Here is a 20,632-nt window from a genome sequence, read left to right as displayed (position 1 = left end):
ACTGTACCCCTTGTTACATTCCTTGAGGGTTGTAGTTTACCCAAAAAGTGTGCCATGTGTTTTTTTTTTGCTGCTGTTCTGGCACCATGGGGGTTCCTAAATGCAACATGCCCCCAAAAATCATTTCAGCAAAATTTGTTCTGAAAAATACCATTGTCGCTCCTTCCCTTCTGAGCCCTGTAGTGCGCTCCCAGAGCACTTTACATCCACATACGAGGTATTTCCTTACTCGAGAGATATTACGTTACACATTTTGGTGGGCTTTTTCTCCTTTTACCCCTTGTAGAAATGGAAAAATGGGTCTACTAGAACATGTTAGTGTAAAAAATGTTTAGAATTTTCTCCTCCACTTTGCTGCATTCCTGTGAAGCCCAAAAAAATAATTTCAAATACCGGGGTAGTAAATACCCCTATAGTATATACTGCTATATGAACTCCCAACTTCATACAAACCCACAAACAAGAAAAATAGAGTCATTTGCAAAAAAGTTAATCCAACATGTATAAATTTTAGAAGTTATAAAAGGTATAAAAATGGAGGGATTCCTCCCAAGAGGGGGTAAAAAATACACAGGCTGTCACGCTAATGTCATATTTAAAGAAGCCTAATCATGATCTGCATATACATCAGTAAATGCCATACATTTTAGTGTTGCTCTGGTGTCTGCCTTGCTACTTTTGGTAAGTGGTTTGTACATTGCTATACACTGCCAGCCCTATTATGACCTTGTGGGATATAGTTTTTTGCACATTTGTACTTCTTTTATGTATGAAATGTATGGCACTTACTGATGTATATGCAGATCATGATTAGGCTTCTTTGAATATGACATTAGAGTGACACCCTGTGTACTTTTTGCCACCTCTTGGGTGGAATCCCTCCATTTTTATACCTTATATAACTAATTAAATGTATACATGTTGGATTAACTTTTTTTGTAAATGACTACATTTTTCTTGTTTGTGGGTATTCCTGTGAAACACCAAAAGGGTAAACAAACTTTCTGAATGTCATTTTGAATACTTTGATGGATGCAGTTTTCATTATGGGGTATTTCTAACATAAAGACCCTAACATTCACTTCAAAACTAAGTGAATGTCTTCAAAAAGTAAAAACATGTCAACTTTATGATTCCAACATTAAGTAGACCTACTGTATATGTGAATCAATATATCATTTATTTGACATGTCCATTTTCCTTACAAGCAGTTAGAAAAATTCTAAATTATCAATTTTTTCACAAAATCTAGGATTTCATCCCCAAGAAATAATGTAAGTATTGACAAAAATTTACCACTAACATAAAATAGAATATATCATGAAAAAACTATCTCGGAATCAAATTAATAAGTAGAAGCATCTCAGAGTTATTACTGCTTAAAGTGACAGTGGTCAGATTTTCAAAAAATGCTCTTGTTCTTAGAGTCAAAATGGGCTTGGTCCTTAAGACGTTAAATATTATTCCAGTCCCAGCAACTTTAAAACTCCTAATAGCCAGCTGTAACCATCTATAACTATAGTAAATTTAAATGAACTGAACTTGGGATGAATGAAATTTCCCAAAAACCTCAGCAATTTCCTGGGTCTAACGTATATTGAGAGTAAAATCAGCTGACAGTGATTACTGGCTTCAGGACATTCAGATGTCCCATTGGAGATGTCCCTGCCAACACCTATGATGTTTCTGTTTCTGCTATTGGTGGGACACATCTGTTGCAGACACTCTAAGGCTCCTTTCACACTATATGTTGCTCCATTTTAAAGACCCGTTACATCTTCCCATTAAGAAAACCCTTAAAAATGCCCATTAAAAATCCCATTCAAGTCTATGGTATTTTTTTGATTATCCGTTATCACTCGTTATAGCCCGTTATGAATAATGGCCGTTATTTGTGACGGGAGAAAAATTAGTGCATGTAACGTTTTTTCTCACATCAAAAATAACGTCCATTATTCATGACGGGCTATAACGGGTGATAACGGATAATAAAAAAATCCCATAGACTTGAATTGGATTTTTTAACTACCATTTTTAAGGGTTTTCTTAACGGGGCATTGTAAGGGGTCTTTAAAACGGAGCAACATATAGTGTGAAAGGAGCCTAAGTGGCAAATAATTTTAGCAAATTTGGAGCAAATGAAGAACGGTAGTTGAAAGCCCATTTATTACCTTTCTGGGTATCAGTTATAACCCTCATGTCTTTTTATAGCCTTTATTTCCATGGCTCTGACTACAGGTAAAACTCTTGGCTCCACTGGTTTTATTCTTATTCTGTCCATCGTCTCCCATGCTTGGTTCTGTGTCCTGGCTGTTCCTGAACTCAACATTGCTGTAATATGCTATTGTCACTTAACTCTGATCCTCTTTCAACTTCTAGCTCCATTCCTTTCATCAACTTCACATCTTGTGTTTCTGTAACCAAGGAGTCATGTTTCATAAGAATTTATACTCCCTTATTGTCTACACATTTACATGTCCATAGACTCAAAAAATCCATACCCTTTGTCATTCTGAGCTTTGTATACGGAGCTCCATATCAAGCATTTAGGGCTTGTTCCCATATATCCCATACATCTCTGGCTCAGTTTCCCTACAGTTTGGTAAAAAATCACCAAAGGCAAACTGATGCCAGAACCAGCCCCATCATGGTCAATAGGACTAATTATACCTGCCATCCGGTGTGTCAAGCCAGGCTGGTCCAGAAGCCATATAGGAAGACATCTGCATCTTTTCCTTTCTGGCTCTAAAAATGTTTCTTTGTAAAAGCCTGATGACAATTGATGCATTTTTGCATTCATTTTTTTTTTTTTTTATCATTTGAGGTACACAAAAACTGTACCCTATGGAATAGTTATAGGTGACCCCTTTGGTACAGATTATATTGGGTACAACAATTCTGATTTAATGTATTAGTTTGAAACACTCATGTAGACTGTATAAGTGCCCGTGGAGGTTGACAGGTTTAAAAACCTCTCAATGCACAGAAATGTTTTTAGATATATATATATATATTTATTACCCAGAGGCATTTTCAAATGAAAAGAGAAATTGCAACACATTAGGAGAAATGCCATGTACTATGTATTGCAAATCTAAAAAAATAAAATAAAATAAACTATATAATATATAGAAGGGTATCACAAACATATCCCAAAACTAAAAGCTCTCAGATTTTCTTAAATGCAGTCACCTCTTGGGGAGAGATTTATCAAAGCCTGCCCAGAGTAAAAGTTGCCCATAGCAACCAATCAGATCGCTACTTTCATTTTTAACAAGGCCTCTGCAAAATGAAAGAAGCAATCTGATCGGTTGCTATGGGCAACTGGGCAACTTTTACTCCGGGCAGGCTTTGATAATTCTCCCCCTTGGGATTTATACACACAGAGGTATTGAAGAAGCACCTTTTTTGGAGTAACAACAGGTTTTGTGCCTGGAAACTGAAGAAGAAATAACGCAACCAAATTAGCGATTAAACACATTGGGGAGATTTATCATAAACCTGTGTAAAGAAAGAGTGATGCAATTTCCTATAGCAATCAGATTACATTTTTCCACAGATTGTGTCCGTATCATCCTATTCCTATCTGTGTAGTTCCCTATCCCTCGCAGAGATTTTCTCCTAACAAGGGCCATATGTACCATTAGACACCTGAGGTTAGGGCAGCAGTGTTAGGGGTGTGGTGGGGGAAGAGGGGAAGTGGGGAATTGGGGGGGGGGGGGGCAGCATGGTAATGAGTGAAAAATGTGCCTGAAGGAAAAAAATCTATTTCCCCACCTTGCTTGAATCCATGTGACGGGTCAGAACTGCTGCATAATTTATCTGCAGATTTGCAGTCATAACACGCTCATTATGTTGTGGATTTGTGACTGATTTCACGACTTTCTGTGTATGATGTATGGATGAGATCCAGGGGTCAAAGTCCTGGGGAAAAAATGGTGGAAACTCACCCAAGATTTCAACTCAAGGGCTGGTCCAGCAGGACTCCTGCTAATGGGAACAGTGTTTCTGTTGTGGTCAAAGTGCAGGGATTCCATTACCCATGCATTCCTGCTGGACTTGAGCCCTGATGAGATCCATTATGAAACTTCAGCAAAATCTGTATGCAATGCATATGTTTTTTTTGCTGTGTATGTGAGGCAGATCTGCATGAAAAAATTCCAAAGCAAAAAAGTTGTAAATACAGCCATACTCCTAACACCTTCTATCCCTAAAATGGCTGCTAAAGCTATGTTCAAATGATTTTATAGTGGCTCTGACATGATATCTATATATTGCCTTCTGATTATGTAGGAGAGATGTTTGCAAGACAATAAGGGCTAACCTGAGGTCATGTCTCCTTTCTACTATGTGGCCGATGCTATATTGATAGGTTCAGCATGAAACAAACCATCCAAAGTTTGTACTGAACCAAACTTTTAGTGATCAGTTTTGTTTGCTCATCTCTACTCATAACATTATAACCTTACCGCCTTATATTATGTAGCTCCCACTCATTCCATCAGAACAGCTCTGACAAGTCAAGGTTCGGACTTCACTAGTCCTCTGAAGGTAACCTGTAGATTCGAATATCAAAACATTCTCAGTAGATCCTGAAAGGTGTAGGTCATACAGGTAAGGCATCCATGTATTAGACTTATTTCTCCAGTTGGATTAAGATCTGGGGAATTTGGAGAGCAACATATATTTTAGGAGCTAAGGTTTCCGTACAGAACATTGTATAGAACATCTCTGCTTGCCTTCTTCACCCAGTGTATTCTCGTGCTATCGCTTTCCCAGGTATGTAACACCCATGCAGCCTGGGCTGTATGAAATGCATTGTGTATTCTGACACCTTTCTATCATAGCCGCAGCAATAACCCCTTAACAACAATGGACGTAAATGTACGCCCTGATGCAGTGGTACTTAACACACCAGGACATTCATTTACGTCCTGTACATGATGGTAGCACCGGATCGGTGCTCGCCTCATGCACGACAGGTACCGGCTGCTATCAGCAGCCAGGGACCCACTAGTAATGGCGGACATCAGCATAGCACTGAACAGTATTAGCAATCAAATGATTGCTGTAAATAGTCCCCTATGGGGACATAAAAAGTGTAAAAAAAATATATATATATACATATATATATATGTGTGTGTAGAAAAAGTAAAAATCCCCTCCCCCAATAAAAATTTAATCACCTCTTTTTCCCATTTTACCCCCAAAAAGCATAAAAAAAAAAAACATAAATAAATATATTTGATATTGACGCGTGTGTAAATGCCCAAACTATCAAAATATAATGTTAATGATCCCGTACGGTGAACGGCATAAATGTAAAAAAAAAAAAAAAAAAGTCTAAAAGTTATGCTTTTTGTTTGCATCACATTCCCCCAAAAAATTATTAAAAGTGAATAAAAAGTCACATATGCACAGAAGTGATACTAAATGAAACAACAGGACATGGCACAAAAATGAGCCCTATACATCCCCGTAAACGGAAAAATTAAAAAAGTTATAGGTAGTAAAAATAGGATGATTTTAAACATACTTTTAAAGCTGCACAATAATAGAAAAATATGTCATTGTAGGTATCATAATTATAAAGAAAACATCATTTTTACTGTAAAGTGTACAGGGAGAAAACAAAACTCTCCAAAATTTGCTAAATTGTGGTTTTCATTTAAATTTCCTCACACATATAATATTTTTTGGATTCACTGTACAAAGTACAATTGTTTGTGCAAAAAACAAGCCCTCGCATTCGCAAAAGCATTGAACCTTTTCAATGTTTTAGCAAGTTCCGTTTGGAAAGGCATTGCCGTCTAGCGCCGGCATGTTCTGGAATGTAGAATGTCCGCACAGAGAAATTCCACCGTGTGAACATAGCCTTAACCTGTCATCTAATACATCCCACCACCCATCATTCTTCACATGGTGATCAATGTAATTCACTTCACTGGTTTTAATGTTATGGCTTATCAACATATGTGCTAACATAGTCCAAAAAAACTAAGCTGCAGCCGATCAGCCATTCATTAGTGAAACCCCCTCCCCTATTGTCGATATAATTGGAAAACTTTTTTTCTCTCAGTACCCGTAATAAATCTCCTCCGTGATACCAGTTTTTTTTTTTTTTTCCAGTCGATAGAAATGATTTTCACCCAAGGTTGCACTGTATCCTAACTTACAATTACTAACACTTAACAAGAGTATCTTTATGGGCAATTACACAATTTAATTATATTCTTCGCGCGCTAAAATAAATTTGCAGTTAAGAATTTAATTGTACTTTGCGCTTATTTAACTGACAGTAATTAGATCGTTATCTAAATTTAATTGGACCGAGGTCATTACTTTATGTTTTCTTCATATTATATATAATTTTCCTGAACAACATGCTTAAAATTTGACTTCTAAAAAAAAAAAAAAGAAAAAGAAAAAAAAAAATGTGACTGGGTGTAAGTGCAGCATGTAGACACTGGGTGGCAGTATAGCATTATCATTTTTTTCGAAGCCCCAGCGCATTCCTTGCGGTGTATTATACAGAATGTTACATGCTAAGAGTTAGGAAATCGCTTTTTTTGTTTTGTTTCCTAAAAGAAGCTGATTGCTTGGTTGCTTGGACACAGACAGCAGAGGTGTGTATTGACCTGAGAGCGGAGCGGTGTAATTCTGAAGCTTATTGCTATTCTTGCGATAACCGCTTTTTTTTTTTTTTTTAAAGAAAAAAAAAAAAGAAAAGAAAAAAGACTTTCTTCCTGAGAAAAATAGGTGCTTAAAGAAATAACAATAGCAACAAAGGAAATGCTAATCAAATACCTGGCATTTTAAGAGCGAACAGGCTACTGATGAGGACAAAGAATGGAAATGTTCGGCGTTGGAGGTATTAATAATATAACATTAGCTCAATTATGCTTGTCAAAGGGACAATGCTCTATAATGCGATATCCCTGTGACAGAGAAAGTTTTATGACAAAAAAAAGTACTCATGTTCTTCAATACTGACTTTGACAGGAGGTAATTTTGGAGCAGAGGTTTGACAAACATTGCCGGCTGCAGTGAGTGCGGCGGTGTAGCTGTAAATACAGGATGAAGATGGAAGGCTGGAGACCCGGTGACAAGCATTAGTCTGGTCACTTAACTACCTATTAATCCTTTTTTTTTGGAGTTTTTAACCTTCCAACAAATGAGCAGTTGCATTTCCAGGGCTTTACTCCAAGGTGTAAAGGTGTAAGGTGTAAAATGAGACTTCACTATATTACTTTACAATCGTAGATTATTTTATGTTGTCGCAGACTGGTACAGTAGTGGACGCGAAACCAGAGATCATGGCAGTATTTCCTAACCAGGGTGCCTCCTGCTGTTTCAAAACGTCAACTCCCAGCATGCCCAGACAGCCAAAGGCTGTCCGGGCATGCTGGGAGTTGTAGTTTTGCAACAGCTGATTTAGAGGTTTAAAGAAAAAGAAAATTACAACGTAGCTCTGACAACTAGAGATGAGCGAACTCGCAGTAAATTTGATTCAAACAGCAAAAAACGTGGTCTCAAATGGCTGGAGGTGCTCAACCCCAAATGCGGTTGTGCATTTATACTGGGGGAGCAGATCCTGCCCTTGTAGTCCGTTGCTAAGGGTGATCCCCAGCATAAAAATGAATACAATGGAGGATGCCTGCAGTGGACTACAAGTGCCACAATAGAATCCTACACCAGATAGACGGTGTGGATGTGTAACAATTAGAATACAATACAGAAATTTGGGTGCACTACTGTGGTAGATGTATACAGTAACATTGGCTAATCCCTCAACACTGATGTTAAAATTGAGATATTCGCCAGTATATCCTTATATGAAGGACATACCTAAGCCCGCACACCAACACCAAGGTTTCTCAAATGGCGCAGGACCTAACGCTAATCCTACCTGTGCGTGATAAGCAAAACAGGGGCCAGTGGGCAATTACGGCAGCATTCGGTCGACTCACAACTTCCTCCCAGATACCCTCCAGCATGACTGAGCACACATGCAATGGGAGGAGGGAGGCAACTTGCCTGAGTTGGCTAATATGGGTGCCTGGCCTCACAGGTGCTACCTTAATGCTGCCTTGAAGATATTCAAGGCGCATTAATTATGGAGTTTACACACCTCCAAGTATAAAATTTAAACAAACAACAAAAAACGTGGTCTCAAATGGCTGGAGGAGCTCAACCCCAAATGCGGTTGTGCATATATACTGGGGGAGCAGATCCTGCCCTTGTAGTCCGTTGCTAGGGGCGATCCCCAGCATAAAAATGCATACAATGGAGGATGCCTGCAACAGACTACAAGTGTCACAATAGAATCCTACACCAGATAGACGGTGTGGATGTGTAACAATTAGAATAATACAATACAGAAATATGGGTGCACTACTGTGGTAGATGTAAACAATGACATTGGCTAATCCCTCAACACTGATGTTAAAATTGAGATATTCGCCAGTATATCCTTATATGAAGGACATACCACAGCCCGCACACCAACACCAACACCAAGGTTTCTCAAATGGCGCGGGACCTAACGCTAATCCTACCTGTGCGTGATAAGCAAAACAGGGGCCAGTGGGCAATTACGGCAGCATTCGGTCGACTCACAGAGTCCTCCCAGGTACTCTCCAGCGTGACTGAGCACACATGCAATGGGAGGAGGGAGGCAAGTTGCAAGCCCCACCTGAGTTGGCTAATATGGATGCCTGGCCTCACAGGTGCTACCTTAATGCTGCCTTGAAGATATTCAAGGCGCATTAATTATGGAGTTTACACACCTCCAAGTATAAAATGTAAACAAACAACAAAAAACGTGGTCTCAAATGGCTGGAGGAGCTCAACTCCAAATGCGGGAATTTTATACTTGGAGGTTTATACTTTATATAAACCCATTTATTGGTGACAATCAAGCCCAGACTTGAGGAAAGTGTACCCCCACTTTATACATTGTTTGTAAGTTGTATGGGATACACAACCTTTTCACATTAGTACTTATCTGGCAGTAATATTATTGTCCCTATTGGCGGGTTGCAGCTACCTGTACACGTTTTTAGCTCTAATGTTTATTTTTAATTCACAATCATTTAATTTTTTTATTTTAAGGAAAAAGAAAATTCCTTATACCAGGTAAATAAAAACGGGAGGCGTTATTAACATCTAGTGCAAATAAATCAATATTTTGCAGGTCTTATTTTTTAGAGCAGCTTGAAAAATTTATTTAAAAAAAAGGAACCAGACAGGTTTATAAAGCAGTATCTGTCATTTTCCTTAGCATGGGTATTCTAGACCTATTCCAGTGCACTTGATACGGAGAGCACATAGTGATGAGGCTAAGCCAGGAGATGGTGATAGAGAGCTCCAGTAGCTTTTAATGTAATACATGCTTAATCTATCATTGTATGAACTGGATGGGTTCATCATGACTTTAAGCTACATAACTAAGCTCCCTAACATGTGGCTCTCCAGCTGTTGCAAAACTACAATTCCCAGGATGCCTAGACTGCCAAAGACTGTCAGGGAATTGTAGTTTTGCCACATTATAACTACAACTCCAGCATGGCGAAGACTTTGCCATAAAAAGAGGCATGCATTTAGATTCTATAACCCAGGCCCCACAAAAGAAGATTATACTGAACTATTGACATTTTGACATTAAACTATATAGAGTTTAGTTAATAATAATAATAATAATATATATATATATATATATATATATATATATATATATATATATATATATATATATAAAAATACAGGCAGCACACCACGACTGAAATCCAATCAGGTGAAGTTTAATCCATGATGTGATAGAGACAACGTTTCTCCAGCCTCACGCTGGCTTTCTCAAGTGCAAAAGCCAGCGTGAGGCTGGAGAAACGTAGTCTCTATCACATCATGGATTAAACTTCACCTGATTGGATTTCAGTCGTGGTGTGCTGCCTGTATTTTTTCTATTGATCGAGGAACCAGTGGGCCGAGGTTCAAGTCATGCGTGCACCCCATTTCTTCATTATTTATTGTTTTCTGGATGTTCTGTTTTTATTGGATTTTTAGATATATCTATATATATCTATATATATATATATATATCTATATATATATATATAGATATATATATATATATATATATATATTGTGGCAGTGTGGCAAGGAAAGGGTGTATTTCCCTTGCTATCTCTGCAGAATGCTCCACCTGTGGCCTGATTAATGAGGTATCAGGAAGGGAAAGTGTGTTTAAAAGGAAAAGAAACAGAATAGTTGGGGCTCTCCCTGGGTAACAGCACATCGCTGTAGGGGGAGACACACAGCGAACTGTGAGCGGTCCAAGAAGTGAAGAAGTGGTGTGAACTGTGAGTAACAGGTTGCAGGGGCACATGTTTTATGCTGGCTGAGGGTAGCTCACCAGATAGTAGTCAGGGCATGCTGATATGTTTAGTCAGTGACCAGACGGTCTAGGACTTTGGTTTGTTCCTGAGTTATGTTTTGTTTTACCTGCAACCTGTCTAAATGAAGCTGGCAAGGTGCCAGGCTTGCATGAATAACCATTGTCTGCAGGTTTATTGAGTGGAAAGGTATCCCGTGGCAGTGTCCAGGACGATCCCGGAGCTAATCCCCAAGGAGGAATCCTTACTATATAAATATATATATTCAACCTCAGGATTAAAAGAATAAAAATAAAAAATTGGGACAGTTTCAGTAAATCGTTTAACCCCTTAAGGACTCAGGGTTTTTCCGTTTTTGCACTTTCGTTTTTTCCTCCTTACCTTTTAAAAATCATAACCCTTTCAATTTTCCACCTAAAAATCCATATTATGGCTTATTTTTTGCGTCGCCAATTCTACTTTGCAGTGACATTAGTCATTTTACCCAAAAATGCATGGCGAAACGGAAAAAAAAATCATTGTGCGACAAAATCGAAAAAAAAAAACGCCATTTTGTAACTTTTGGGGGCTTCCGTTTCTGCGCAGTGCATATTTCGGTAAAAATTACACCTTATCATTATTCTGTAGGTCCATACGGTTAAAATGATACCCTATTTATATAGGTTTGATTTTGTCGTACTTCTGGAAAAAATCATAACTAAATGCAGGAAAATTTATACTTTTAAAAATGTCATTTTCTGACCCCTATAACTTTTTTATTTTTCCACGTACGGGGCGGTATGAGGACTCATTTTTTGCGCCGTGATCTGAAGTTTTTATTGGTATGATTTTTGTTTTTATCTGACTTTTTGATCACTTTTTATTCATTTTTTAATGTTATAAAAAGTTACCAAAATACGCTTTTTTGGACTTTGGAATTTTTTCGCGCGTACGCCATTGACCGTACGGCTTAATTAATGATATATTTTTATAGTTCGGACATTTACGCACGCGGCGATACCACATATGCTTATTTGTATTTTTTTTACACTGTTTTATTTTTTTTATGGGAAAAGGGGGGTGATTCAAACTTTTATTAGGGAAGGTTTTAAATGACCTTTATTAACACTTTTTTTTTACTTTTTTTTTGCAGTATTATAGGTCCCATAGGGACCTATAACACTGCACACACTGATCTCTCATCCTGATCACAGGCGTGTATTAACATGCCTGTGATCAGCATTATCGGCGCTTGACTGCTCCTGCCTGGATCTCAGGCACGGAGCAGTCATTCGTCGATCGGACACCGAGGAGGCAGGTAAGAGCCCTCCCGGTGTCCGATCAGCTGTTCGGGATGCCGCGATTTCACCGCGGCGGTCCCGAACAGCCCGACTGAGCAGCCGGGATACTTTCAGTTTCACTTTAGAAGCGGCGGTCAGCTTTGACCGCCGCTTCTAAAGGGTTAATACCGCACATCGCCGCGATCAGCGATGTGTGGTATTAGCCGCGGGTCCCGGCCATTGATTAGCGCCGGGACCCACGCGATATGATGCGGGATCGCGGCGCAATCCCGCTTCATATCGCGGGAGCCGGCGCAGGACGTAAATATACGTCCTGCGTCGTTAAGGGGTTAAAGGGGTACTCCGCTGCCCTGTGTAGGAAGTTTATTGTTCCGGACGCTGCGTGCGAGCTTCCATGTTCAGGGCTTCCCCTTGTGATGTCACGCCCGCCCCGGGGCGTGACGGACAGAGGGGCAGCCCTGAACACGGAAGCCCAGTAAACTTCCGGACGCTGGGGAGCGGAGCTTCCGACACAGGGCAGCGGAGTATCCCTTTAAGGACACGGTCACATATAACCATCAGCCATGCTCAGTTTTCCTCTGGTGCAGTAGAAAAAGGGAAACTCATGATCAAACTGATCCCATCTATTTGAATGGGACAGTTCAGATTTATCTGATGCCTTAATCAGGATCACTGGATGTGCTGGAAAGGGAAATGCTTCTTGCAGTGCCCCCCTGTCCATGCTGCAAAAATAACTTGTCACAAGACCCACAGATGACAATTGTGGCCAATCACTGAGCCGGATCACTATATATATATATATATATATATATATATATATATATATATATATATATATATATATATATATATATATATATATATATATATATATATATATATATATATATATATACATACATACAGGGTGAGCCATTTATATGGATACACCTTAATAAAATGGGAATGGTTGGTGATATTAACTTCCGGTTTTTGGCACATTAGTATATATGAGGGGGAAACTTTTCAAGATGGGTGGTGACCATGGTGGCCATTTTGAAGTCGGCCATTTTGAATCCAACTTTTGTTTTTTCAATAGGAAGAGGGTCATGTGACACATCAAACTTATTGGGAATTTCCCAAGAAAAACAATGGTGTGCTTGGTTTCAACATAACTTTATTCTTTCATGAGTTATTTACAAGTTTCTCTTTGTTTACAGCCATTGACATGTCGTTGAGGTTAACACGTGAGGTGCGGATAGAAATTGTGTTGATGTCTGGTGAATGCAGTAACCGGGTCATTGCAGCAGATTTCAATGTAAGATACCCTACGAGACCACTCATCTCCCATGCTACAGTTAGCAAACTGCTTGTTAAGTTTCGTGAAACTGGTTCAGTGTTGGATTTGCCAAAATGTGGACGCATGAAATCAGTCACTAATGAAGAAACATCAGTGGCTGTCCTAGCTTCATTCAGAAAGAGCCCACAGCGTAGCACTCGCCGCATGTCACTGGAGAGTGGCATTAGTCGAACATCCCTTCGGCAGATATTAGCTACTCACAAATGGCACCCTTACAAACTCCAGCTACTGCAGCATCTCAATGAGGATGACCCAGATTGGCACACTGAATTTGCAGAATGGGCAAAACAAAAATTGGAACAGGACCCTCAGTTTACGCAGAAGATTTTGTTCAGTGCTGAGGCAAACTTTTATGTGAATGGTGAAGTTAACAAACAAAACCACCGCTATTGGTCTGACACTAACCAACATTGGATAGATCCCTCCAAGACTGTTGGAACACAAAAATTGATGGTATGGTGTGGTATATGGGGTACAAAGATAGTGGGGCCATTCTTTATCAATGGAAACCTCAAGGCCACTGGATATGCGAAATACATGATGATGTGTTTCCCTCTTTATGCACTGAAGCTGGCACGTTCCCTGAGTTTTTCCAGCAAGATGGTGCACCACCACATTATGGTTGTCAGGTCCGAGCATTCCTAGATGAACAGTTTCCTGGAAAGTGAATTGGTCATCGTGGGCCAGTTGAATGGCCCCCAAGGTCTCCCGATCTGACCTCCTTAGACTTTTATCTTTGGGATTATCTGAAGGCAATTGTCTATGCTGTGAAGATACGAAATGTGCAGCACCTGAAACTACGGATACTGGAAGCCTGGGAGAAGAGGGTTGCATTGACAATCCAACACAATGGGCAGCACATTGAACACATTTTATAAGTGGTCAGAAACTTGTAAATAACTCACGAAAGAATAAAGTTATGTTAAAACCAAGCACATCGACCCTCTTCCTATTGAAAAAACTAAAGTTGGATTCATAATGGCCGACTTCAAAATGGCCACTATGGTCAACACCCATCTTGAAAAGTTTCCCCCCTCACATATACTAATGTGCCTCAAACAGGAAGTTAATATCACCAACCATTCCCATTTTATTGTAGGTGTATCCATATAAATGGCCCATCCTGTGTATGTATGTGTGTGTGTGTGTGTGTATGTGTGTGTGTATGTGTATATGTATGTATATATATATATATATATATATATATATATATATATATAGTGTAGGGGGAGGAATGCAGTGTGGAGAGGAGCTAGGAGAGGTCTGAGGTGATCTGAGGGGGCCTTAGGAGAGAAGAAACATAAAAATCTGCAACTATGCAATTCTCAGGAACCCCATCGCGCAGGTGAAGGTCAGGCCTGGCAGTTAACTCAACGCTCCAGGGGAATACTCTTCAGTCAGTTTAAGGGTCAGCATGGGCAGCCATCAGTCACAAGTCCAAAGTACAGTAAAGTGCAAGTAACTACAAGTACCAGCAAGGTAACAGGCTCCTAAGGGTTACTCTGCATCTACCCCATGTTCTGATCTGTACTTTCAAGGATTTAACAGCTATCCTACATCAGAAAAAATAGATTTCCGTAACCCTGCATCTTTGGTCATTATTGTCCCCAGCGCTTGGCCCAGGAGAACTGTCTAAACCTTGTAAAGTGGTGGTTAACATTACCCTGGTGTCAAAAACTTTGCATTACATCATTCACACCATAGGCACTACACTATTAGACAGTTTTAAGATTTTGGGCCCAATGTTTCTGATCCCTGATAATTTACAAAATGATGGGGAAAATAATCAAAACATGTCTAGTAGTAAAGCTGTGTTTTTTGTCCATAGCAACCAATCAAAGCTCAGCTTTTTAATCTTAGCAAACTCTGGTAAAATAAAGCTCAGCTCTGATTGGTTGCTATGGGCAACAAGAGCAGATGTAGGCTCAGATTTAACAATCTGTCTGAAATCAAAAGGGCATGGCTTTGCCCACAACCAATTTGCAGATATATCACATAATGCGTTTTAGCAAATACATTTGAGAGGGGCTTTGGACTGAGCTGAAACTTGTCATGTGATATATTAGTGAAGTTAGCCCTTATGTTCAAACAAACTTTACCCCTGGATTAATCCCTTAAAGGGGTATTCCAGGCAAAACCTTTTTCTTATATATATATCAACTGGCTCCGAAAAGTTAAACAGATTTGTAAATTACTTCTAAAAATCTTAATCCTTCCAATAGTTATTAGCTTCTGAAGTTTTCTGTCTAACTGCTAAATGATGATGTCACGTCCCGGGAGCTGTGCATGATGGGAGAATATCCCCATAGGAACTGCACAGCTCCCGGGACGTGAGTCATCAGAGAGCAGTTAGACAGAAAACAACAACCCAACTTCAGAAGCTAATAACTATTGAAAGGATTTAAGATTTTTTAATAGAAGTAATTGACAAATCTGTTTAACTTTCCGGAGCCAGTTGATATATAAAAAAGTTTTGGCCTGGAATACCCCTTTAAAGACCAGGCCAATATTCTCTGTTGCACTTTAATTTTTCCTCCTTGTCCTTTAATAACCATAACTCTTTTTTTATTTTTTTTATTTATCTACACACCCATATAAGGGCTTGATTTCTGTGTGACGTGGAATTGAAAAAGAGCAATTTTGAAAATCTTAGGGGATTCTTTTTTTGTGCCATTCACCATGCGATCAAACTAATATGTAATCTTGATACTTTAGGTCGGCACGTTTAAAACAAACCCAATTCTAAACTTTTTATTTTTAAAAAAATTGTCATTTTTTGCCCTTTAAAACTTTTTATTTTTCTATTTACGGTGAAGTATGCACGATGATCTGTAGTTTTGATCGGTACCTTTTGTTTTTGTTCACTTTTTACTAAAATTATTTCTGGAATATGATGTGATAAAAAAAACTGCAATTCTGGTGTTTGATATTTTTTTTATGTTTACAACATTCACCGTACGGAATAAATAATGTTGTTATTTTAATATTTCTGACAATTTATTTTTATTATGTTTACATATATTCTTTTTGGAAAAATGGGAAAATGAGGGGCATTTAAACTTTTGACATGGAAGGGAATAATGTAGGTCGATTAAACCTTTAATCCTTTTTTTTTTTTGCACTTTGTTGGTCCCCTTAATTATTAGATTCCTCATAAAGATCAATGAAGTTTAATAGAAGTGCATTAATCTGTGTGCTCTGCGCTCGATCGATAGAGCCTGCCGCACAGAAGCTCTATCAATCCCAGAGCCATGGACAGCAGTGAAGTAGAGGTTTGGCTTAATCAATAGTGGATCACCTCTGCCAGCCCCCAACCCCCAACCTCCTCCTGTCCCGATCCACTCCACTAAATCACCAGGGTCCATTTTAATGTCCATTTAGACAACACTGTCAGCTTTGACAGCAGCAATCTTAAGGGTAAATTGCCACCCTCGGCGACCGTAGCATGCCGGCTATTAGTGGTGGCCCTTACCTACAACAATCAGCTGAGGGCCGCCCGATATGGCGCGGGCTTGAGTCAGGAGCCCACACCATGCATCCTTAGTGGCCCCATGATGTGTATACATGTCATGGGTCATAATAGGTTAAAGCAGCGCAGGAGTAAAGCATATTGCATATTCTCCTATTGTCCTGGGATAGCTTTCCCTGACATGCATACCATGGGGAGGAGTTCCTGAGTGATGAGGTTTAATAAGATGGCAGTAAACTGTGAGATGCGAGTTATGCATGAGCGTTGACGTTGCTGTCCTCACTTTCTGCAGAATACTATGCAGTTTCAGGCTATATCCTATAACATTATGACATTGTACTGTATAATGGTATAAAAAAGCAGACTCCATGCATCTATATAAAAAAATACAGGATATCCTATAGCACTAGCTGTGACTCATGGGAACTACAAGTTGCAGCACATTCTCTACACCTGCAGATAACAAAAGAGAACTATGAACTGACTCTTCCCTTTTTTCCTATTATAGGATATGGCTTGAAACTGCATACAGTAGAATACTGCAGAAACCAATCACAGGGACTCCACCGTACAGGTGGCTCGCAATTAATTGCCATCTCATGGTAAACTTTACCACACCGGCTGGTCTATAGTTGTATAAGCCCACTATCCAATTAATTCCAATATCTCACTGTGCTATAGATAGATTTTTATTTTTCATAAAAGGCAAACACAGCAATAACAGTGGAATAAATAGGGGGGAAGAGGAGGAGGGGAGAAAAGAGGGAAAAAGCACTAGGGAAATAACATAGAAAAAGTAGTGAGGAAAGCCTGAGGAGCGTCAAGAAACAGAACACAGGGGAGAAATAAAGGCGAAGGAAGTGAAAGAGTGGGAAAATCCACAAGTACGAAGTGGAGAAGAAAGCAACTTACATTTAGGGGCAGTCACAGCTCCAAGAGTCCCTATATCCAAAAATCAGGCAGGACTAGTGCAGGGACTGTTAGTTATCCTCGGGGGAGATCTAATCAGGAGAAGATGGGTGGTGCAGGATTCTAAAATCAGGGGAGGAGACAAAATTGACCAGATGACTATGTGTTTGTCTATGTTGCAGTGCGAGTCCACTAGGAGTTCCTCCATTCTATGTAAGTGGACCATCTCCTGAAGCCAGGACAAAAGGGATGGAGGTACCGGAGACCTCTAGAGCTGGGGAATGACTGTTCTTGCAGCTAAGAGGAGGAAGAGGAATGGTCTTGACCCATCAAGACACTGTAACTGGTAGTGGTAGTGAGGAGGAGGGGACCAGATCCAAAGTTAAGCAGATCGAGATCAAATGGTGTATAAGATCTAGCACCTTTTGTAGGGCCAGTTTTATAGGAATCCAATTAACCTATCAGCATGTTTTGTGTTCTCAAATGCATATGCACATATTGCCTCTGCAGTCGATTCAGCTGCACAGGGGCGCAGCGTGTGAGGGGGCCTGCCGCCCTTTCATACTAGTGAGTGCAGAGGCTGCACTTTACTCCAGAGCCCTGAAAAACCTGGTGCTGAGCGGCAGCAGCAGTGAGGAGAAGGAACAACAGGGGAAGAAGACGTCCTCAGAGTAACACTATGTTAGTCATAGTATGAAGGAAAACAACTAGGGTAGTGGGAGTTGTAGTTATGCAACAGCTGAAGGCACCCTGCTTGAGAAACACTAACGAGATCTGCATGTGGGATATTGGTTTGTGTACAGTGGCTTCATTCTGTATCCATATGTTAGTATTATGCTATCACTATGTGGTGGTGATTGTAGTGGTCATAGTGTGGCACAATTATTTGTTCTTTGGATAGTGGGGAAATAATATGTTGTCCTGTTATGGAGGCATTCATTTATGCTAATAAACCCCAATCCCTGAGAAAATCCCCTTGCATCATACCTGGTAAGTGGCGATGCATACACTGAACGGATGACCGTTATCTTACATTCACCACCTCTGATTTGGATTTAAAGGGTAGCTCCCACCATCCTATATTTTTTTTCTGTCCCTGCCTTTTGCCAATCTATCCCTAACCCCCTCCCTGCTTTTAATTTTTCTTTTTACTATATTAAAAATAACTTTTTGTCTGCCTTGTAGTGTGCTCACTACCAGGCAGACTTCCCCAGCAGGCACCACGTCACTGATGCCTGCTGGGGACAACACTTCCGCCTTTAGTTTATCTACACAGGGTGCCTCCAGCTGTTTCACCACTACAACTCCCAGTTTGCCCTGACATCTATAGGTTGTCAGGGCATGCTGGGAGTTGTAGTAGTGAAACAGCTGGAGGCACCCTGTGTAGATAAACTATAAGTTAGTGCCATGCGGTGCTACAGCGCTAGCCCGTTCCCTCCGTCAAAGCCCCCCCATACCCTGCTCCCTCCATCACAACCCCCCCCCCCCGCCCGCCCACCCGCATACCCCGTTCCCTCCATCACAACACCCCCGCCCGCATACCCCCTTCCCTCTTACAGATACTGCAGAGTCCGGCAGCTGGCGTGCAGGGGCAGGCGACGACACGTGCGGGAGGAGTGGCCTCCCAGCCAGTGGCCGGGGAGCCAATGCGCTCGCTCCCGCCTGTCTGATTGACAGGCAGGGAGCGAGAGCAGCCTAAATGAAAAAGGACTGATTGCCAGGCCAAAATCAGTCCTTTTTCAGGCGTGACGTCATGCCAGGCTGCAGCCTGCCACTAGGAGGAAGACCCCTAGTGGCCGGTTTTCAAATGTAAATTACGCCATGTTAATAAAAAAATAATAATAATGAAACTATATTAGAGATATGTTGTAGTACATATGTACTACAACATATCAAAAAAAAAAAGTTGGTGACAGTGCCCATTTAAAAAAAAATGTGGGCTGAAAACATATTTAGTGCTCTGATGGTACTCACTTGGTGCTTAGGTGTGGTGTACTAAAATAATGCCAACTGCTGTGTAGACAAAAATACAGCCCTGCATCAGCCCCTCTGGTGGTAATGATAGTGGTCATGGTGTGGTGAAATTATTTATCCCTTGTATAGTGGTGATAATTTCTCTGTATAGTAATTTCATCCAGTATCAGTATGATAATATTATCCTGTCATTATATGGTGGTAATATTAGTGGTCATAGTTTTGTGGTATTATCAATCCCTTGTATAGTGGTGAAAGTGTCTGACTGCTGAATGTCGCATGAGGCGCTAGGCCTCTTTATTTATTTTTTTTACTTCCACCTGCCAGTGCTACCATAAAGGTATTTGAACAGCAAAAAGTGGAAAACTGAGGATCTCCAAAGAACAGCTACCTACCTTCCCCCACTTTTCCCTGCAATTTTCTGGGCTTGCCTCGGGCGCAGTAGTAACTAACTGCAGCTATGAGAAGCGCTACTTCCCACTCCAGCCTCCACCTCCTCCCTGGTCTCCTCCAGACTGTACAATGCACACTATGACCTGACACTGTACGCAGTCAGGTCATGTGACTGTGCAGCACGGGCTGTTGGAGACCAGCAGGGAAGGCGCTCATGGAGCAGACATGGAGAGCAGCAGCAAGTTTTATTTATTTATTTTTAGTGTGATTTGAGCTCTGATGGGACTGTCTGTCACTGTTTCAGAGCATTGATATGGGGGGCCTGAATGAGTATATGGGGGGCCTGAATATGCTGCAGCATATGGGGGCCTTAATAAATAATTAACAACTGATATTGGGGGGGTCCTCCTGAGCAACTTATATGGGTGGGGGTCCCCCTGAGCAAGTGACATATGGGGGTCCACCTGAGTATGTGACATATGAAGGGGGGGGGGGCTCCTGAACAATTGACGTATGAGGAGGGGGGGCTAGGCACATTCTTTGCTCAGGTTCCCTCTGATGTCTGTGTCCACCCCTGCTCAAATGAGTGTTCTCAAAGTGTTTGCAAATGATACTGAGAAAAACACAGGCATTACATACAAATAATGTGGATGTTGCCCTTGGTTGGATTTTAGACCCCTGTGCTACAATACACTATTGTTATCCACTAAGCCATCATACTAAGATTTATAAATATCTCGTGTATGCAGTGTTGTTTTCCATTACGTGTAGACTGATAAGTACATAGTTTATAGCCATAGAATTGTGCAATGTTAAACAAACTGCAAATCAACAAACTCCAACAGAGTCTTGTAAACACAAGAATATGCCCATT

General features: G+C 40.4%; 1 long non-coding RNA gene across 2 annotated transcripts; it reads right to left on the bottom strand.

Annotated features, from left to right (window-relative positions):
- Nucleotides 1-2,099: 2,099 nt before the first annotated feature.
- Nucleotides 2,100-19,850, bottom strand: LOC130291572 (uncharacterized). Of its 2 annotated transcripts, XR_008847963.1 has the most exons (4): nucleotides 19,761-19,850; nucleotides 17,395-17,514; nucleotides 4,470-4,660; nucleotides 2,100-2,414 (listed from the first exon to the last, which is right to left on the bottom strand). It is a non-coding gene; the product is annotated as an uncharacterized LOC130291572 (long non-coding RNA). The 2 variants fall into 2 exon arrangements; XR_008847964.1 differs by lacking the exon at nucleotides 4,470-4,660.
- Nucleotides 19,851-20,632: the final 782 nt, after the last annotated feature.

This window comes from Hyla sarda, chromosome 9 (assembly GCF_029499605.1).
Source record: "Hyla sarda isolate aHylSar1 chromosome 9, aHylSar1.hap1, whole genome shotgun sequence".
NCBI classification, from domain to species: Eukaryota; Metazoa; Chordata; class Amphibia; order Anura; family Hylidae; genus Hyla; species Hyla sarda.
The sequence above is the reverse complement of the archived record's forward strand: the minus strand, read 5'-3'. Positions and strand labels throughout refer to the sequence as shown.